Source organism: Stigmatopora argus, chromosome 21 (genome assembly GCF_051989625.1).
Source record: "Stigmatopora argus isolate UIUO_Sarg chromosome 21, RoL_Sarg_1.0, whole genome shotgun sequence".
Taxonomy (NCBI): Eukaryota; Metazoa; Chordata; class Actinopteri; order Syngnathiformes; family Syngnathidae; genus Stigmatopora; species Stigmatopora argus.
Genome location: NC_135407.1, coordinates 10,184,870 through 10,207,518, shown reverse-complemented (window position 1 = coordinate 10,207,518; position 22,649 = coordinate 10,184,870). Strand labels below are relative to the sequence as shown.

Here is a 22,649-nt window from a genome sequence, read left to right as displayed (position 1 = left end):
CTGTTAAGACCAAACTGGAATGGATCGAGCACATCCGAAAGCTGATCCATGAACAGACCAACTTCCTGGGGGCAGGACTGAAGAAGCCTCTTTATATTCCTAAATTCAAGCACCAGAGGTATTTAAGTACACTCCTACAATATACAGGCACTTTTTGGTTTAGGTCTACACCAGACATGTCCAAAGTCCGGCCCCCGGGCCAATTGCGGCCCGTGGACAAATTTTTACCGGCCCGCGGCCTCTATCATGAAATCAATAATATGCGGCCCGCCAGCCCTGTTGACCACAGTATAAAATACATGTGTACAAAAAGCTATTTTTCATATTTTTCATTTCACCAGAAGATGGCAGTAGCCCTGTGGCCGCACTCTGGCCTCCGTGACCCTTGACCTTGCGTGATCGTTTCAGCCCAGCCCATTTCTAACATGGCGTCTGTAAACAAAAAAAGGAAAGTTGACCGCGAGGGCCGCCGCTTCCAGGACAAGTGGAAATTTAAGTATTTTTTCACTGAAATACAAAACAACTGTGTCTGCCTAATTTGCCAAGAGACTGTGGCTGTTTTCAAGGAATTCAACATCAAGAGGCACTACCAGACGAAACATGCTAGCTACGACAAGCTAACTGGGAACAAACGCGGTGAAAAAGTGAAGCAACTGGAAGCTGTTTTAACGGCACAGCAAAGCTTTTTCACAAGAGTCCGTGAGTCAAATGAAAATGCCACAAAGGCAAGCTACGAAGTGGCAACGCTGATTGCAAAGCACTCCAAACCTTTCACTGAGGGTGAATTTATTAAAGACTGTGTAATGAAAATGGTTGAGAAAATTTGTCCCGCGAAGAAGCAAGAGTTTGCCAATATTTGCCTGGCTCGTAATACTGTGGTACGGAGAATTGAAGACGTTTCATTAGATATTAAGAGACAGTTAGAGGCAAAAGGAACTGAGTTTGACTTTTTCTCGTTAGCGTGCGATGAAAGCACGGATGCGTCCGACACCGCTCAGTTACTGATCTTTTTAAGAGGAGTGGACAATGACATGAACGTGAGTGAAGAGCTTCTGGACCTCCAGAGTCTGTAGGGCCAAACAAGAGGAACGGATTTCTTTGTTTCTGTTTGTTCCACCGTAGATGACATGAAACTACAGTGGAATAAAGTCACCGGGATTATTACGGACGGCGCACCTGCCATGGCTGGCGAGCGGAGTGGATTATCAAGCCTTGTCTGTAACAAAGTCAGCGAAGAAGGAGGCAGCGCTATTAAACTCCACTGTATTATTCATCAAGAAGTTCTCTGTGCCAAATATATGAAATATGATAATGTTATGAAACCGGTGATAAAGACTATTAATTATATTCGCTCCAAAGCGCTGTGCCACCGCCAGTTTCAACAGTTTCTTCTCGACATCCAGGCTGAATACGGAGATGTTTTGTATCACACCGACGTAAGGTGGCTCAGTCGGGGGTCTGCGCTGCAGCGCTTCTTCTCTCTCAGGGAGGAAATTGGACAATTCTTGACTAAAAAGGGACAACCCATGCCACAATTAAATGATCCTGTTTGGCTGGCTGATTTGGGATTTTTAGTTGACATAACGCGACATCTGAATGCGCTGAACACAAGCCTTCAAGGGCAAAATGCAGTGGTAAGCCAACTGTATTCACACATCAAAGCCTTTCGGACCAAGCTGCTACTTTTCCAAAGACACCTGTCACAGGCGCAGCCCAATACCGCACATTTCCCGTCGCTGCAGGAAATTGTGACCAGTTTCCCACAGATCAATATCAGTGCGCAAATGACAAAGTATGCAGCAGACATCTCATCTCTGGTTGAGGAGTTTCAGCAGCGCTTTCGGGACTTTGCAGCTATTGAAAAGGAGATCACGCTTTTTTCCTCTCCTTTCTCCGTGGACCCTGATGACGCTCCAGACCACCTGCAACTGGAGCTCATTGAGCTGCAGTGTGACGCCGAGCATCGCAGTCGGCACCAACAGCTCCCTCTTGTCAACTTCTACCGCCAGCTGGATGAAGGCAGGTTCCAAGCAATTCGGACATTTGCTAAGAAAATGCTGAGCTTGTTTGGCTCCACATACATGTGCGAGAAGACATTCTCCGTTATGAACATTAACAAGAGCCGCATGAGGACGAGACTGAGTGACTCTCACCTGCGTGACGTCTTGCGCATCAAAACCACTGCTCTTGAGACAGACATGGACTACATACTGCAGTCAAGATCCCAGTATCACCCTTCACATTAGTGCAGGCAAGACCTTTGTTAAGTCCTGAGTTGAATAAATTCTTAAATCTCAGTTAATTAATTTTTTTGTGATGGTCAAAATCACAATTTGAATATGCAGTGATCATTGTTTTGTTTTCAGCACTTTTCCTACAGTGAGCATATAATAGTGAATAATATGTAATGTTTCACATGAATTTAGATATCCTTTATAGTTTTCTTAATTTTTTGTGGTTTGTGATTTCGGTAAAAACCTAAATGTAAAAAAAAATGTAAAAGTATGCCATTTGTAATTAAAAAAAATCCCAATAAGTTAATTAGTATTTTATGTTAATGGTTCAAAGAATGTCAGGCTAAATAGTCGGCCCCCACACATTTTCACCTTACCAAATCTGGCCCTCTTTGCAAAAAGTTTGGACACCCCTGGTCTACACACTAAAAGTGGTGTTATGAGTCATGACTGAGTCGACTGTTTTTTTTTTTTTTAAACGAGCCATTGTATTACAGTTTTTTTTTCTTTCGACTTAAAATGTTTGCGCAGTGTACTTGACCCAACTGGTTCCACGATAGAAAATAGTTTGGTCAATAGTAAACAGTTTTTTGAAAAAAAAAACAAAAGACAAATTACAGCTGCTTTCTTGGCCCTCCCATTTGACGTGTGTAATGACTTGTTATAATTCCTGCATTCCAACCTATGTGCCAATTTTGGATACGACACAGCCGTAAGTAATAAAGAATTGAAGTTATTGCAGCACTGCCTATTTGCTTAAATCAAACCGGAATTGTCATGATTTGGGACTGAAATTTCTGAGATTTGACTTCATGCTTAGAGTGGTTTTTAATCATTACAAAACTTTTTTGTAAGTATATTTCTAGAGGGCGGCCCAGTGGCCTCACAGGTCTGGGATTGAAGGTTCGTTCCCAGGTGGGTGCCTACTGTGTAGAGTTTGCATCTTCTCCCCGGGCTTGCATGGGTTTTCTCTGGGTACCCCGGTTTTGAAAACTCTATAAATTGCCCCTAGGTGTGAGCGTGAATGGTTGGCCAAGGACACCAAGGGAAAGTGCAAATACTAAAGAGAAAACTTAATGTGAGTAATCCTTTACACCATTTTTATATGTGAACAAAATCTGTGAAAATGATAATCCCATTGCCTCCTCAGCTCTTCAAACTAAATGTGATAGAGCATGTGGAGGGAATCCCCGCAAGTTTGCACTTTCGAGGGGTTGCTAATTGAACAACATCATTGTTCTCAAGGTTAGGTGCTTTTCACTCTCTCTTTGAAAGTAAATCAGAAAACAAATATTGTAACTCCCAGAGTAATTGAAATTCTGACGACAGCGCTATTATTGGACGAGTGACGGACGGGAACGACCTGGAGTACAGGGGAGTCATCACAGCCTTTGTTGACTGGTGTAGGCAAAACCACCTCTACATCAACACCAGTAAGACAAAGGAAATGGTCATCGATTTTCGGAGGAATCCTCAACAGACCACTCAGGTGAACATCCAGGGTACAGACATTGAAATCGTGGAGAATTTTAAGTACCTGGGTGTTCACCTCAACAACAAACTAGATTGGTCCACAAAGATAGATGCCCTGTACAAAAGGGGCCAGAGCCACCTCTACCTACTGAGGAGTCTACGTTCCTTTGGAGTGTGCAGGACACTGCTGAGGACTTTCTACGACACTGTGGTGGCATCTACAGTGTTTTATGCAGTGCTCTGTTGGGGATGCGGGAGCACGGAGAGGGACAGGAACAGGCTGAATAAGCTGGTCAGGAGGGCCAGCTCTGTTCTGGGCTGTCCTCTGGACTCTGTGGAGGAAGTGGGAGAGCGGAGAATGCTGACCAGGATGATGTCCATCAGGGACAGCACCTCCCACCCCCTGCATGAGTCTGTGGAGTCCCTCCGAAGCTCCTTTAGCAATAGACTGCGGCACCCTCATTGCAGGAAGGAGCGCTTCCGCAGATCTTTCCTCCCATCAGCTGTCAGGCTCTTTAACAAAAAAATGGCTGAGTGTTGACACCTACCGTATGCATGCATGTATATATGTGCTAAGCAACACACTTATTTATTTATATATTTATTCATGTATTTATTTATTAACTTACTAATTATCTATCTATTTAGATCTCAAATGCCTTTCCTATTTCTGCATCCTCACCCTCTAGCTACTGTGACAACGAAATTTCCCGAATACGGGATGAATAAAGTTATCCAATCCAATTCAACCCAATGTTAATTTGAAGCGAAATTTGCCATGATAGATCAGAAAAATGGGACAAATTGCACGTGTAGCAAATTTAATTGCTGGACTTAGTTCAGGGCAAATTATTATTTGTTTTAAATATAAAAATTACAATCCAATGTCAATTTGAAGCGAAATTTACCATGATAGATCAGAAAAATGGGACCTGCAACCTTGACAAATTGCACATGTAGTAAATTTAATTCCAATTTTCTCCAAATGTAATCTGTGAAATTGTATAATTTGAGTTTCTGAGTAGTCAGAGAGGTCTGCTACAAGGATTGAGCCACTTTCTCTGAAAACTGTGAAAACATTTTTATTTACAGTACCACAAAAATGAGAAGTGCAACCAATACAAAGTGACACATAAAACTTTTTTCTTAATTTAATCTGTGAAATTGCATAATAGTAGTCAGGGACATGAACAACTAGGATTGACCCACCTTGCTTGGAAACGATCAGAAAATTTTGATTTACAGTCCCACAAAAATATGGCCTGCAGCGTTGACAAAGAGCACGTACTATTTTATTCAATTTTTTCCCCAAATTTAATCCATGAAATAGCATATTTTTGAATTTATGAGTAGTCATTGAAGTTTAGTACTAGGATTGAGCCAAGTTTCATGGAAAAAAAATCTTGATTTACAGTATCAGAAATATTGGACCTGGAACCTTGGCAAAGTGCACATGTCTTAACTTTAATTTTCTCTAAATTCAATCTGTAAAATTGCATAATTTTGAGCATATGCGTAGTCAGGGGGTGTACTACTATGATTTAGCCATCTTGCCTGGAAATTATGAAAAAAATCTTGATTTACATGACGACAAAAATGGGACCTGCAACCTTGAACACAGTACGCATGTAGCAACTTTAATTCCCATTTTCTTTAAATTTAGCCTGTCAAATTGCATAATTTTCAGTGAGTAGTCAGGGAGGTGTAGTAGTAGGATTGACCCACCTTGACTGGAAACTAAAAATAAGACATTTTTATTTACAGTATCACAAAGATGCTGTCCTGCCGGTCAGGGGGATTCACATGGCATTGTACTCATTGACTGGAGTGTGTATGTTTAAACCATGGCACTCTATTTCATTCATAAATTATTAAAATGCTGGGGGTTATATGGTGCTCTTTTTTGACTGCGCTGTGAGCACACGAAGGGGGGTAGGGGGGTGGGGGGTTTAGTTAGTTCTTTGAGCGTCCGCTCATTGGAGCACGAAAACGCTAAAGTCCGCTAGCTTGACCGCATTCAAATTTCGGTATGGCAAGAGAGCCTTCTGAGTCGGCAGGGTGCTCTATGATGTCCTCTACAGAAAATAAAGTAAAACATTATGAATAAGTATATCAATTTCTGTTGCATCTACTGACGGGCTAAACAACAAGATCGCAGAAGGTTCCTATTTTTATCCTCCAGGAGTCAATTAACAATTAAGAATAAGGGTCGGGAACCTTTTTGACAGAGAGAGCCATAAACAATTCATATTCTTTAATGTTATGTCTTGAGAGCCATCCTTAGAATTGAAAAGTAAAAATACATGAAAGTGGGATTTTTTTTCTTTTGGGCATGTCACCACTTTTAAAGAACAAAAAGTCTCTGAATTCTTTTGACAACATTGTTATGCTGTTGCTAATTTCGGGACTCAGCTCCCTAACCAGTGAATTCCATATTTTACCTCACAGGTTAGTGGAAAGCGACATATGGCTCCCGAGTCATAGGTTCCCTACCCCTGATTTATAAGGACGCAAAGTATTATCTGCATTGTCAGGAAAAAAATGTTTAGAAAAGCCCACAATTAAACGATAGCAAGAGCTTTTTGTTAGCTCTTGGTACATTCAATTGGAGATTTCTAAGTCAGTTTCTTATCACTAGCATTTACAAACAGCAACAGGTGAACTTGCTTCAATTACTCGTTGGCTAAACTAAATACCGTTTGATATTGTTATAAAATAATGCCAGAGTAATTCAACTTACCTCATTCGTTCAATCGTTGCAAACATTTTAGAAGCCAACTGTTCCACGTGTGGTCTTGTCCAGTTCGTTTCTGCTTGTTCGGTTGTCGACAGTACTACATCATAGGTCAAAGAGCGCTCTTTTATGACGTCATGCTCTATCATCTTTAGTTCAAGTTTAGCGCCAAACGGTGATTTTGCTAACTGCGAAATTGCAGTTAAAAGAAAAACGATTACAATTTAATCTTAAAATTATACTCAAAAAGGAGCAGCAGAGAGAAAAACAACGTTTTTCCATCACAATAAATCACTCGCACTTTTTAAATGTGACATCGCAACCTGCTTCAACGTTGCGTTTCCTGCGTTTAGATTGATGAAACTTTGAATTCGTTGGGAAAATGAAAGAGCAATCATCTTAAAACAATAATTTATTGAGCAACAAAACAAAGTGCATTTTCTGTTAAAGAACCAAAGGGTCGTGTTACTCTCTGCATTTTCCAGAATTTTAAATGACAGTGGATCGTTGATGAACAAGAAAAATATATGTATTATATGTAACTTGTATTTTAATGCAGTATAATCAAATAATAAAGTAATATCAATTGTGTTGGTGAACACCACCCCACCCACACCCAAATTTCTTTTAAAATATTTAACAATTATGTACATAATGATTGAACAGATACAATATTACGTCTGTAATCAATCATATGAACTGTACAATAGGGGGAAGGGGATACAAAAATATTCAATTTAAAGGTGACTTTCTTTTGTTCCATACGCTCCAAATATATTTAACAACATATGACTGTCCACAAGCAATAAATTACAAGTCTAAAATATTTAAATACAAACATTTAATTAATTCAATTTAAAGGTGACTTTCTTTTTTTCCAAGTGTTCTTTGTTTGGTTGATTAACTTTGAGAATGCCTCTGTGTTTCTTGATGCAAGCTTTAGGTCGGGTGTCATCTTGTGGCAATCCCCAATCTTGTTGGAGGCGGGCTCACCGAGCTACTCTCGGCCACTGTAGTTCGCTGCTTTCACCTTGACTCTCAAATGTTCTTCACCCCTTAAAACACAATAAACAACACCTCTTAAATTCTGTTATTAATCTATTTTAACCAGGCAGTAAGTGACATGATGAACGTATGTGTAAATAACAAATTACCATCAAATCCTAATCTCAAAACATTAAAGCAGGTCCCTGTACTTCTTGAAATAAATTCTTACATTTTCTGTATGGCTTATCCCCACAGATTTTGAGGGGGTGCTGGAGCAAATCTCAGCTAAATATGTCAGGGGATAGATACCCTAAATCTGTGGCCAGGCAATCGCAGGCCGCATGGAGACGGACAACCATTCACGCTCACACTCATACCTAGGGGAAATGTATAGAGTTTTCAAAACCGGGGTACCCAGAGAAAACCCATGCAAGCCCGGGGAGAAGACGCAAACTCTACACAGTAGGCACCCACCTGGGATCGAACCTTCAATCCCAGACCTGTGAGGCCACTGGGCCACCCTCTAGAAATATACTTACAAAAAAGTTTTGTAATGTTTAAAAAAACACTAAGCATGAAGTCAAATCTCAGAAATGTCAGTCCCAAATCTTGACAATTCCGGTTTGATTTAAGCAAATTGGCAATGCTGCAATAACTTCAATTCTTTACTACTTACGGCTGTGTCGTATTCAAAATTGGCACATAGGTTGGAATGCAGGAATTATAACAAGTCATTACACACGTCAAATGGGAGGGCCAAGAAAGCAGCTGTAATTCGTCTTTGTTTTTTTCAAAAAACTGTTTACTATTGACCAAACTATTTTCTATCATGGAACCAGTTGGGTCAAGTACACTGCGCGAACATTTTAAGTCGAAAGAAAAAAAAACTGTAAGACAATGGCTCGTTTAAAAAAAAAAAAAACAGTCGACTCAGTCATGACTCATAATACCACTTTTAGTGTGTAGACCTAAACCAAAAAGTGCCTGTCTATTTTGTAGGAGTGTACTTAAATACCTCTGGTGCTTGAATTTAGGAATATAAAGAGGCTTCTTCAGTCCTGCCCCCAGGAAGTTGGTCTGTTCATGGATCAGCTTTCGGATGTGCTCGATCCATTCCAGTTTGGTCTTAACAGTGGATGCCTATTGATTTGGAAGACAGGCAAAAGTAAAATGTGGCCTTTTGGACCACTTTTGAGAACCACATAAGCATCCTAAACTATTTGCTGGAATTTCAATTACTGTAAGAGTTACAATACTTGTTTTCTGTTTTACTTTCAAAGAGAGAGTGAAGAGCACCTTACCTTGAGAACAATGATGTCGTTCAATGTGCAACCCATCGAAAGTGCAAACTTGCGGGGATTCCCTCCACGTGCTCCATCACATTTAGTTTGAAGAGCTGAGGAGGCAATGGGATTATCATTTTCACAGATTTTGTTCACATATAAAAATGGTGTGAAGGATTACTCACATTAAGTTTTCTCTTTAGTATTTGCACTTTCCCTTGGTGTCCATGGCCACCTTGCAGAAAACCAAGGTCTTTTCCAAGAGAAAGAGGTGTCTTTTTCTGCCCATTCGGAAGGGTGACTTGGAGTCCCACACTTTGAAGGACTCCTCCAGGAGTAGCTCCTCTTTGATGCTCTCGTCAAACCCTGAAGAAGGGTAAAGTAGGCAATGTAAGAAAATGATACATCAATGAAAAGCAAATGTGTGGCCATCTTGCCAAGTGTTCACTTACCATGCACCAAGGAGAGATGCATGGCATCATTGATTGCCTTGGAAATGCTAAGCATCCCCTCCACGGCTTCCTCGAGCTTGCTATTCCTCTCACAAGTTTCCAGGAGGTTCTAAAAAATGAAGAGTATTAATAACATGCTTCCACAGAATCTCAGTTCACCAATTACCTGTACAACAAATAAAAAAAAATCCCATTGCAATAGTATCCTGTTTTTGGTGTTTTTTTCAGAAGGTTGGAGCCAATTAATTTTTTTTAGTTCATTTTTTTTATGGGAAAAGTTGATTTGAGATACGAGTCAATCGACATAGGAGCTCAGTCCCCGAACGCATTAAGCTCGAATCTCAAGGTACTACTGTATTGTTGTTTAATCAGACACCTTTGGAAGTGGTGGTTTTGCTGAATGTCACATATGAGTATGTAAAGAATGCAATTAATGTTGGTTTACTGAAGAATACTAAAATCTTAACACCATTTTTGGACTTACCTTGAGCACGAGTGGATATTTTTAGATTATCTGTACAGGCTTCAGCAAGTAGGAGGTGATCGTTTTTGGCAATTGGTGTTTTTGCTGAATTTACTGTTTAACACAGAGAGAGAGAAAGGACTAAGATCATGAAAATTTGTGTCCTGGAGTCAAGTTTTGATCAGTTTGATATTTAACTTACATCAAAATAGTTCCGAGAATGCACCATGATGAGCTTAGAGGATCGTGGATGGTTCTTGCAATAATCCACATAGAACTGAAACTTCACAGCCTGCAAACAAGATAAATTGTTAGGGAATCGTTATGGGTCAATTTTCAGCAGGATAGTAGTTATAGATAAAGCAATAAATACCCATGTGACAAAGCAGCGTCCAAACTCCTCAGGCATGTGTTCATATTTCTCCAGTTCTTTGAGGAAGGTGCTGAAAAAGAGATGGTTAATAAATACATTTGAAAAAGTGAATGGCATATACAGACGCTCCCCTACTTACGAACATTCGAGTTACGAACAACGGTACATACGAACATGTCTGCGCATAAGGCATATGTCGAAAAATGTTCGGAAAGAGATGCTGTAAGTTAGATTTTGTATTGCGCGCCTTTTTCCGAGTAGTGCTTCTTTCCGCCGCTAATACCGACGCTTGGCGCTGTGAGAGGGAGGAGGCTCAGCAACGTGTCGAGGAGGAGGAGGAAGAAACGCCTGTCCCCATGAAGAAATTCGAGACGAAATTCTTGGCTGAGGGGTTTTCGCTCATAGATATAGCCATCGCACTCTTCGAGCAGCAAGACCCAAATATTGAACGTTGCACAAAGGTTGCAAATCAATTGAATGATGCCATACAGTGCTACCTCATCATTTATGAAGAAAAAAAGAAGAAAACTGTGCAATCGTCGTTAGATCGCTTCTTTCGGCCAGTTTCTAGTAAATCCTCCAAGGAAGATACTCATCAACCCTCATCTTCTTCTCCTCGACCCTCAACTTCTTCCTACATTGAAGTTACGGAGGAGGAAGTAACTTTTGAAGCCCATTCCAGCGACGACGAAGATCCTCATGATATAAAATCCTCCTGCTCCTCCATCATCTCCTTAAGCATCGAGTACATCTTCCAAAAGTAAGTTAAACTTCATTTTATTTATCTTATTACGTACATGTACATACTGTGTGTTACTTATACAAGCCTTAAATAACTGTATAAACCTACAATATACTTAGATAGGCCTTAAACATAAATTATAATACAAAATATAGCACTGAGCAACTTATGAACAAATTCACCTTACGAACAATCGCTCGGAACGTAACTCGTTCGTAAGTAGGGGAGCGTCTGTATCAACACCAAAGATTTATGAGTCATTTAATTAAATAAGAACATGCATACTAAAAAAAATCTTGCCTCAGGTAAGGAAATGTTTTAAGAATTTACCAAGAACAGCCTCATTTATTAAGATTTGTCAACTCTTTAGAAAATATGAACACACCAAACTTTGACATAAGAGGCTTTAGGTTTCATTTTTAGTGAAAAGTCACATTGTTTACTTGTGGTGGAATTCATATAGGTCCAGCAGGTTCCCAAAGTTGACGTGTTGCATTTTGCTGTTTCCTGGAGGGATCCTATTGGTTGGTCCGCATCGCCCATGTGAAAATCTGCCAATGCCACACAAATCACTTGGTTAGATTGTCTAAAATAAAATGGAAAAAGAAAAGAAGCTTACGTCAATGCCCTACACCAGGTCTTGCACGCATGTCTGCTCGAATAATCTCTGCCACAATGAACATGATAAAAATTAAAAAAGGCATGAATGTGCCAGCGACTGATAAAGCAAAGTAGGCATGGGTGAGGACATTTACAATTGAAAATAAGGGATATTCTACATCTTCCATTCAGAAACAAATAACAAAACCGCTATGAATAATAATAAAAAAATCCTACTTGTTAAATGATACTACATAATTCACAAATGGATAATGAGCCACATACCTTTTTTTGGAAGCAGATTTTTTTTCTGTGTTTATCTTGTGTCAGGAATTACATCCATTTCAAATTTCACTGCGGTCAAGCCAGCGGACATTCATTTTTTTGTGGTCAAATGAGCGGACGCTCAAAATAGCCCGCCCGCTGAATACAAGCATTACGGTAATTCCATTCAAAACAGCCCGTGTGCATGTAGTGCTTTTAAACTTTTAAAAATACTCTCAACAGTAAAAAAAAAAAAATGCACCATTTAGATACAGCATTTTCATTATTTAAAAATGAAATAAAATGTCATGATTAAAAAAATACACACTTCACTACGCAAGTACAATATTATGTGAATCCCCCCTTTTTTCCATTTCATCCTCCATACCGCGCATCCTCAAAAGGGTTGCGGTTGGTTGCTATACGCGTAGTTTGTTCAAGGTTGCAGTTCCCATTTTTGCAGTACTGTAAATCATTTTTTATGTAATTTCCAGGCAAGGTGGGTCAATCCTAGTAGACCTCCATGACTAATCACATACATAAAATAATGCAATTTCACGGATTAAATGAGAAAATTGGAAATAAAATTGCTACATGTGTACTTTGTTCAAAGTTGCTGGTCCCATTTTTGTAGGACTGTAAATAAAGATTTTTTTTCAGTTTCCAGGCAACGTGGGTCAATCTTAGTAGCAAACGTCCCTGACGACTCACAAACAATATTATGCAATTTCACGAATTAAATTTAGAGAAATTTGAAATTAAAATTGCGACTTGCGTACGTTGTTCAAGGTTAAAGGACTTTAAATGAAGAATTTTTCAGTTTGCAACTAAGGTGGATCAGTCCTAATAGTACACCTCCCTGACTACTTTCAACCTCAAAATTATGCAGTGACATATTAAATTTTGAGAAAATTGGAATTAAAAAATGCTACATGCGTACTTTTTGTTCAAGGTTGCAGGTCAATGTAAATTAAGAATTTTTCATAGTTTTCAGGAAAGGTGGGTCAATCCCAGAAGTGAACCTCCGTGACTACTTATTCTCAGAATCTTTGCAATTTCACAGATAAAATTTAGAGAAAATTTGAATTAAAATTCCCACATGCATACTTTGTTCAAGGTTGCACTTTTACAATTTTTGTGGTACAGTGGTACCTCGACATACGAGCAATTTGAGATAAGAGTAAAATTTCAAGCAAATATTTACCTTGAGATACGAGAAAGCCAGGTGGCCAAGACATGAGAGGCTGTTTATGATTTTAGCGCACTGTCTTTTTTGCCGCATCTCTTTCGTGTATACTGATATCTACGAGCACTGGGCGGAGCGTTGCATTTTAACGTGTTTTTCCCCCCGTTAGTCAATGCATCATAATACAAAGTGAACAAAATTTGATCCAAAGCAAACAGGTGAAATGAAGAGTTGTGCAAAGAAAAGGCGAACAATGACAATCAATATTAAGCGCGAAATAATTGAAAAATATGAGTGGTGTACGTGTCACGGAGTTTGCAATACGAGAGGAATACTTCAACCATATGCACCATCCTAAAGCAGAAGGACGCGATTAAGGACAAGAAGCCTTCCAAAGGAATAACTATAATTTCCCCCGGCGCAGTGACATTCAGGACGTTCATTTTTTATCCCAAGATGGCGCAATCATGCGGCAGCCGGTGGCAGTAGCTCTGTCCCCTTTAAATTTTTTGGGTGTTTTACAGGCTTTCCATCTTTTTTTATTACATTCTAATATTCCTTACTACATTCCTTTTTACTTTACTTTGTACTTTATACTTTAATGTTTTTACAACTTTCTTTGTTCTGTTAGCCTGGCTTCTTTCTGCTACTTCTTTTTTGGAACCTTTCAGCCATGCCTACGCTGTCATACACATGGGACTAGCTGTGAACAATACGCAGCAGCAGGAGCAACACCTCATACCGCTGGAAATTCGGCGCTGGACAAAAGTGCTGGGGGAAGAAGGCGCCGTTCAAGCGGCAGCCAGTTGCAGTAGCTCCCTAAGTCCTACCTCGTATTCTGTGTTTTACAGCTTTTTTATCCTTTATTTTTACGTTTTATTGTCTCTTAAGATTTTACTTGTTACTTTACTTTATACTTTATACTCCATACTATAATGTGTTACAACTTTACTTCAAAACTCAAGTTGTGCGAGAGGCAGTCTTTGATCTTTGCAAATTCTGGACATTACATTTTTGACCCATTCAGCCATGCCTCCGCTGTTTTACACAAAGGATCAGCTGTTAGCGCTACGCAACACCTGGATGCCCCTGGATCTCCCCGCGGAGTTAAAGAGGAAGAGAAGAGGATGCAGAGCTGGACAAAAATGTCGAGAGAAAGCGATACTTTCAGAGCCAGCAATCCATCTATTATTATGCGGAACATAAGATCTCTTCCCAATAAGATGGAAGAGCTAACGGCGCTTACCAAAGTACAATGACAATATCGGAAAATCTGTATTATGTGTTTCACGGAGAACTGGCTGAATGAACTAACACCAGACTCTCGTCTCCTTGGATGGTTTTCAGCTGGTGAGGGCGGACAGAAATGCTGAGAGCGGCACGCAGAAAGGTAGGGGACTGGCTGTTTTTAGTAATAGTAGATGGTGTATCCCCGGGCTATCGGGCTAGTAGCTGTTAGCATCTGGCCGCTTTACATCCCTCGAGAGATCTCGCACGTTATCGTAATAACTGCACAATAACAAACACAATAGACACCTGCCACCTCCAGAGGTTCTCTGACGACACCACTATTGTTGGACGAGTGATGGACGGGAACGACCTTGAGTACAGGGGAGTCATCACAGCCTTTTTGACTTGTGTAGGCAAAACAACCGCTACATCAACACCAGTAAGACAAAGGAAATGGTAGTCGATTTTCGGAGGAATGCTCAACAGACCACTCAGGTGAACATCCAGGGTACGGACATTGATATTGTGTGGAATTTTAAGTACCTGGGTGTTCACCTCAACAACAAACTAGACTGGTCCACAAACATAGATGCCTTGTAGAAAAGGGGCCAGAGCCACCTCTACCTACTGTGGAGACTGTGGTGGCATCTAGTGTTTTATGCCTTTGCGACTGTATTGTCTAACTTGTAACTATGCCTTTCCTGTATCTGTATTCTCACCCTCTTGCTACTGTGACAATGAAATTTCCCAAATACGGGATGAATAATCCAATGACGAGATGGAGAGCCTTCTTTTATTATGGATAAAACAAATAGTTAGCAGGAGATAGAGTGACCGAGTCAACAATATGTGAAAAAGCCAGCGGAATTTACATGGATTTATGTCAGGAGCAGCCCGTTTGTCCCTCCTGGCTTCCCTTCAAGGCAGAGCAGCTGCAATCAATCTGTGATTACCTCCTGAATTTGTATTTAAAAACACCAATGAGTTTTAGTATCAGTGTCGGATCGCCCTGCATATTCCTGCGTGACACCCTTCGTGTTACGGCACACAATCGCTACAAGGTACCATTCCCCATGCTCCCGTTTTGTTCCAAGCCTTTGTTGTTTTGTAAAGCCCTTTTGAGTTATTAAAGTTGTTGTGTTGAAGCTAATTGCCTCGTCCTCACCTACTTCCCGCGCCTGGGTCCGAATCCATTCCCGATCGCGCCGCGACGCAATCATAACAATTTAAAAACAAAGAAAGGATCTGAAAAAGGGGAGCCTTCAACACCTTGTTGGGTTAAATTTTCTCTATAATTATATTAAAGTTAAGTTAGTAATCTGACTCCAATTTATGACCTTACCCGACTTTCACTCATCCAACAATTTGCGCGCTCGTTCTGCAATAGAGGTATCAGGAAGCTAGCAGTTTCACACACACGAGTGGATTTATTCTTACCACACAAATCTAATACACACACCCGGGGTCCAGGTTCCTCTCAGTACACTCTATACGTCTTATTTGACACCAGTCGACGTAGTTCTCTCTTCTGGGTTGCCCGGGAACTTAGTTATACTACACAATATGCAAATGACACAACACAAAGGCATCCTGGCACTATACTATTGGTTATGTGTAAAATGCAGTTAACTCTAGCTTGCTCATTGGTCTTTCTTTCCTGAAGAATCTCCTCGCGGTTCCGCCCAGTTGTACTTTTCCACTCCAGCAACTGCCTCTTTGTTCTCTCGTCTTGGTACCTGCAAACAGTTCAATCTTGCACCCCCCACACATTTGCAACCATTTGGCTTCAACCCCCACATCCTGTCTCGTGACCTTCGCATTCCACAGGCAATGTAGGGAGATCGAAAGAACTACCGTTAAGCTTAACTCTTAATATCCCTTCATTCCCTCTCATGACCTCGGATGACTGAGGTCATCACTTGAATACCTTGTTTTATTGTTACACACAAACTAAAATCAATGGCCATAAGCTAAAAATCAGTAAACAATTAAAAAATCAGTGGAAAACTAAAAATCAGTATAACATTTCATTCTAGTAAAAAATCAGTACAAAATTACTACTCTAGTAAAAATCAGTAAAAAAAATTACTACTCTAGTAAAAATCAGTAAAAAATTAATACTCTCCTTGTGGCCTCAGATCCTTGAGGCTACCTCCCCCTACTCACATCCCGAACTCCCGGAGGGCCACAGCTGTCTCCGCCTCCTGGGGGTCCTTCTGAGGGATCATCATGTACTGGCCACCCGGAGTGCGTGGCCCCAACGTGCGTTCAATTGTCCTGATAGTTAATGATCTGATACATGTGTTGGATCTAATCGATTAACATTCAATAACTTCGAATTAGAGGAAGCACACAGAGTCGGCCATGATGAGTTTTTAACTAGCTTCAGCTGAAGGAGGAAGTCAGAGTAGCCAGCGCCAAAAGATGGACTCACCTCTTAGCTTAGCCAGTTTGAGATTCCTGCTCCCTCCAACAGAGTCTGCCAGTTTTATTGAACGAAGGTCATGTGACATAGGTACAAACTATAGGCGGGAAAATGTGAACAAAGAAAAGGGTGTGTCATGGTAGATGATGCGCCCCCAACTCATAGGTGTCACGGACGGAAATTTCCGCTAGCCCATGCAAAATTCTATTCTAGTGACTACACTAAATAAACCTATTGACTAGTAAAAAGCATAAGAATACATTTCATACTCCACATTTCCCCCCTGTAGTTACTTTGAAAGAATTTTCTTCAAACACATCAATTCATATCCCTCCTATCCAGGTTCTAGAATACAAATATCATCAACAGTTACTTATCAAGGGGTATGGAAAATAATAAAATCACTTGTCAAGGCAAAGGCGAAAAACTCGAGGTATTTAGCGTCATTCGAGAAAAATTCCTCTGCGTCCCTCTTAATGAGCGAACACAATTTTTAAGTCAAGACAAGTACAATTACCCGGACGACTCGACATCGTGGGACCCGTCACACTTCGAAAGAGTGCGAGAATCTCCAATATGGTCTGCCATGCGGTGATACTGTATGTCACTGTAAGCTACCAGCGTATGCTGGATAGTATTTCGAATCATAGCTTTCATACATGGGATTACACACAAAAAATACAGAACAGAAACATAATCGCAAGTAAGGGGGTTGCAATCTTAACCAGAATTGAGAACCATGACCCGGATAAAAACCACGACCATAATGATGCACCTACGGCTGAGTGATCCTGGGCCATGGTGTTGGCTAAGGCATTCATTTCAGCTATGGCACGAGTAATATTACCTTCGTCACCGGTTTCATCTGGGATAAAAGTGCAACAGTGTTCTCCGACTATGGCACACACCTCCATCCTTGGCTGTTATCAAATCCAAAACCATTCGATCCTGCAACTCCATTTCTCTAAGGGCTTTTAATTCATCTGCTATGCCCTGTAGGGCCTTGACGGTTTGGTTAATGAACAGTCCCATACGATAATTCAATGTCTCTACTCGGAGCATAAGTTTACCCACTCCAAGCTGGGGAAGTAGTGACAATATGATTTTTTGGGGGGTGGACCACAACTTATGGTCGTCAGGAGCATCACTACCCCAGATTGCATCACGTGGTTTGAATTGCACGGATTTTGCACTGATTTTGATCTCTTATCTCTTACTGTTATGTTCACTCCCCTTAAAAGGAATGCATCTCATCTGCACCACTGCAGATTTAAGTGTGGCGTCTAGACCCAGTGAATTCAGGATGTCAGGATCTGTGGAAATGGGTATACGGCTACACACATAACAACTTTCATTCGGAACAATCAGTTTCTTCTGGAACACCATGAAATTATACCACACATCTTCTCCATAGTAGTTCTCCAGATTGTTCTTTCATCTTGCTGTTGAGGGATCGAAGGCCCTCCAGGGCCTTGGTTAAACTCCCGTCAGCTGCTGTGTTGTTCGGGATGAACGTGCAGCATTGGTCGCCAAAGATGGAGCACACGCCACCTTTCTCTGCCAGGAGCATGTCAACAGCAATTCTGTTCTGGAAGGCCATCAAGGAGGTCGCCGACAACTGTTCATGGATGGCTGCAAACCCTTCTTCCGTCCTGTTCTGGAGTCGTGCAATTTGGTCAGCGAGCTTATACTCATCTGGTACGCCGCGGGGAACCCCGATGTTGTTGATGTAGGTTGGGGCCCCATCCAAGAGCGGACCGCTTGGCTCTGCCTTTCCAGTGATGAGGCAGGACGTTTCCTGCACTTGTTTTCCAACTCGAGTCTCTGTGGGCGGGGCGTTCAGATACGCCCAGGCTGTCACTGACAGTCCAGTCACTGTGATGTGGGTGACAACAGCTTTCACTGTGGCTTCTGTATAGAGGTGCAAAGTCTATGGGAGGTCAGGGTTAAGTGAGGGGTGCTCGTGGCAGGTGAGTAGACGTCAGATGAGTTTTTCACGGACAAGGGTTTTGACACCGTCCGACTTACAGTCTACTCAGTCACCTGTCTCGAACGACCTTGACCTGAAGTTGACTTTTCAGTGATCTTTGCTGCTGTGGAGGTTGGTGAGTTGGGCCACGAATGGGTCTTCCCATCGTGGAGAGAACCAGGACTTCATTTTTATGACTCGGATCAGGATCCAGTCACCTGGCTACACCACCTCCTGCAAGATAGACAAAAATCACGGCAGCTTACATGTTCTTTGGATAAGTTTCTCTTCTTCCTTAGTCTCTCGTCATGGGTCATCTTCCCATAAAGGAAGTTGGAATGGTCTTCCAATAACTATCTCAAAAGGTGTTAATCTCGAGCTAGTTCTACCTGTTGTTTTGCCATGTTTTGCACTATGCTGTTTGGAAAATGAGCTCCATTGTCACTCCAGATGATTCTGGAGATCCCATGTTCTTTACAGATCAATAAAATAACAAATTAAACAGTTCCTACAAAAATTTTAAAATAGGCATTTATACCTGTTCACCATACCTCCCCCCTGTTGAGACATTTATGGATCAATTATGGAATACATTTTTGGTAGGCACGGTAGGCCTTTAGCTTTGTACAGTTCGTCTGCAGACTGTTCTTGAGATCGGCTCAGTTTTGTTGTTGTGTATGCTGCTGTGTTCTGTCGTTGTCTTTAACACGTGCTTAACATTCATCATTATGTTTGTGAAAATTTAAATACCTTATCAGTCAAAATTAAACATGCTAGCTGATATTCTATTTTGAACACTGCTTCCTTGTTAAGATCAAAAGCCATATTTGTTTTTTCCTCTTTCCTACAATTACACAAATTAACTAATCATACTAAAAATAGGAAAAATACAAAAAGCAAACCAGGCTGCTTTCTCCCCAGGAAAACAGCTTTCCCGTTCTCTGTAACAGTTTAGATTCACATCAATATTCAGAAACAAAATGCACACATTTATAATTCTAAATATAATTGAACCCAGTAAAATGTACCCACCCCTTGTTTGTCAGGGTCAATATTTTTTAGCATAATTGTATCCTTTAGAGCAATTAAAGCCCATTACTTTTAAAATGCATACTAATCAAGTCCCAATTCATCTAACAATGTGTATTGCGTTGCATATTAACCTCAGTGTTTTTTAATTCAAAATATACCAATCTAGTAGTCTTATTATCAAAAGTAACATTCCATTGTCTTCGGAGTTTGCCAATCATCTCCTATAAAACTTTCTTAATCAATATTTTTCAATAGTCAGGCATAAAATTAAATTCTAGTTACATTTCTATCCATTGTAATTAATCTTTTCTCTCTAATTGTTTACTTTAACTATATGTAAGAAGATCTAGTCACAATTGTTTACTTTAACTATCTGTAAGAAGGTGTAGTCTCAATTGAAACGCTTTTTTATATGGAGACAATAAAACCAATATAAAAAGTTCCTTATGGCTTACAGCATTGCTCCCCGAGCAATAATCTTTCCAATCAATATTGGAGTGCTTGCCATTTTGTCTGATTACGTCAAAAAGTTTATCTTACCTGTCTCCTCATACGTTTCAACTGAGAGAACCTTCTTACAGTGCACAAAATGGATCCGCTATTTTCATGTCTGCGGTCTGTCAGGAACACCTTGCACTCTCATCCTGGGTTGCTCATCATGTTTCCTGTTGAGAAATGCAATCTCCCTCTGCCAACCCAAAATTAATGCGTTTCTTTAAAGTTTTTTCTTTTATGCAGACATATGTTTAGCCTCATCCTCCAGTTCCAATCGTGTAGTGAATAATGGCGTTTGGTACATTCCACTAAATTGGATTTCCATTTTTTTTTTTTTTTTTCCCGGAACGAAATATGGAAACTTTTGTCAATTCAGTCAATTATTCTGTTAACACAATTTGGATGCCATTATCACAATAAATCAATAGTACTTTGGAATTTGGTATCAAGCACTGTCTTTTCAGTGCTCCTAAATTTTGCATAGCAGATTTGTTTCTCCACTTCAAATTTCACGTTTGGAGTACTGCTGCTTTCACCATTAAAATTTCATTTGACTAAACAATTTTCCATAATTTTCATCAAAAATTGATTTCAAATTTCTAAATCATTTTCCACCTTGATATCTGATTGATTATATCTTGATGGTCGGCCAATTAGAAACACAAAAAGACAAACAAACAACCATTCATTTACACTCATTTTCAGAAATCAGTGGTCTGCAATTTTTTATCACTGGTGAAGAGCCATCCCCAGTCTGGGGCTTCTTGGCAGCTAACCACCTTTTTGCTGTGCTATCAGCCTAATCATTCTCAAAAGAAATAGGTTAATGTTGTTTGGTTGACATCAACTGTTTGATGCTAATGCAATTAATATCTTAATAGTCATTAATATGACCCACGCTAAAGCATATTTCACCTGTTCCGGGCAAAACAAGGAATGTCTTTCTGTGCACCGAAAAACATTTCATGCCTCTTCCGTCCTAGGGAAATCATGCCTATCCTTAATTTATCTAAATTTACTTAATAATTTGGATAAATGCCATTTCTGCATTGTTTTCATGTTTGATATCATTAATAATTTGGATGATTCTTAAAACTTAAGTCTAAATCGCAAATCACTCTCATATTTCTACAACAAATAGTTAAAGCTCTGGCTGAATTCCTATCCGCTCTAAGAAGGCGGTTTTATTTAAAATAAGAGCCATTTTCTGTGCTCACTGTTACCTCAATTAAAATTTAGGGAAAATAACCTTTCACTAGGCATTTCCTAATATAAATTTCAGTGTTTAATAAAGGACCCATAATTTGTCACTAATATATTACAACACTGTCATCTCTCTGTCTCTCTCTCTTTCCCTCCCCCTCCCTGTGGGGAGACAATCGGACTCAAGTGATTTAGGTTCATACCTGCAGTGGCATTTGCGTGCTCTGGTTCCTCTCTTCTGACTCCATCTTGTGGTAGTCCTCCTTGCCAGCGACTTTGTTCAGCTTGTGCTCCTTTGTTAGGTGTGAATGGGGCAGTAGACTATGGGTGTGCATGGCTTGGCGGGTGAGGGGTGTCAAAATCTGTGAAGGGGGGGCTGGCCGTAAAGTGGGCTTCTTGCCTGGCCCCACATTTTTCGGCCATTTTCTTCCTTTGTTCTGTGTGTCTTCAGCAAGATTCAAAAGCAGGCAGACTTTTTAAGGGGATTCTCATGTTCCTTCTTCAGATTTTGGTTCTCTGAGAATTCCTCATAGGCCTTCCTCTTAGCTCATCTTGCCAAAAGTCGTACCTCTTGAGCTCATGTTCAATGATGTTCATAGGTAGGGCCCCAATTTTGAAATGTGTGACTATTACCTGAACTTGTGAAAAACATATCATTCTTGTTCTCCATGAAGATAGAAAGTTTCTTGAGGAAAAACACCAGCTAAAGCAGCTCCTCATCCTTTCTGTCCAGAATCTTCACAAGCATGTTAACCATGTTTTTGTTTCATTCTTCAATCATCAGGAAAATCTCTCAGCATGAATTTCACATCTTCTTACTTCACGTCCCTTTGTTTGAACGTTTTTTTTTTTTTTTAAACAATGGTCACATGTTACGCTATTAATACATTTAAGGCGATATTTTACGGCGATTCTCTTGGGACGTCGCATCTAATTTATTATCTCTTTAATACTTATCTTTTATTATCCTATTTATCCGTCTACGCCGTCTTTTTAACCGTTATTCTCTTCAATCCTCTCGATTCATGAGCGCATACCAAGCGCGTACCGAGCGCGACATAAAGCGCGTCACGGCCTACTTCCGGTTCTTAACAAACGCTTCTGGTTTATATAATAGTAGTACTATACTTTTTAATCGAGCGCTAGCGCTTTCTTACTCATCGGGTGCAGTATTTTTGGAAGCTTTATTTTTGACAATCTCCAGAAATCCTTTACCGAGGGACTATTTCACCCCCTAGGTTAAAGCCGCGTCACCAGCTTGCCTTACGAACGTAACTTATGGCCGAAGTGTACGTCCGCCGCATACCTTGTGTATTACCTTCTTTTTTGACATACATACTCCCCAATGATATGCATTTATCCCCGATTTATGAGGCGTTTTTCTTCGACTTTCTCACGATTGGAAAAACGGGATTCCCACCAGACTTGTCCTAAATATTAATTTTAAACATCCCCTTACCGTCTCTTGTGCCTCCTCCTTTTCGATGGGGGTTCGTTCTTCAAA

General features: G+C 40.3%; 1 protein-coding gene and 3 long non-coding RNA genes across 6 annotated transcripts in view; 1 reads left to right on the top strand and 3 right to left on the bottom strand.

Moving 5' to 3' along the window:
- Positions 1-22,649, top strand: part of LOC144066887 (gonadotropin-releasing hormone II receptor-like) — a 252,259-nt gene that overhangs the window by 178,975 nt on the left and 50,635 nt on the right. The gene's annotated exons all lie outside the window — the stretch shown is intronic.
- On the bottom strand, positions 5,324-6,530 carry LOC144066905 (uncharacterized). The gene is made up of 2 exons (XR_013297785.1): positions 6,448-6,530; positions 5,324-5,782 (listed from the first exon to the last, which is right to left on the bottom strand). It is a non-coding gene; the product is annotated as an uncharacterized LOC144066905 (long non-coding RNA).
- LOC144067459 (uncharacterized) lies at positions 8,443-8,961 on the bottom strand. Its single transcript, XR_013297951.1, has 3 exons — positions 8,897-8,961; positions 8,730-8,824; positions 8,443-8,568 (listed from the first exon to the last, which is right to left on the bottom strand). It is a non-coding gene; the product is annotated as an uncharacterized LOC144067459 (long non-coding RNA).
- Positions 9,171-9,919, bottom strand: LOC144066901 (uncharacterized). Its single transcript, XR_013297781.1, has 3 exons — positions 9,829-9,919; positions 9,648-9,740; positions 9,171-9,272 (listed from the first exon to the last, which is right to left on the bottom strand). It is a non-coding gene; the product is annotated as an uncharacterized LOC144066901 (long non-coding RNA).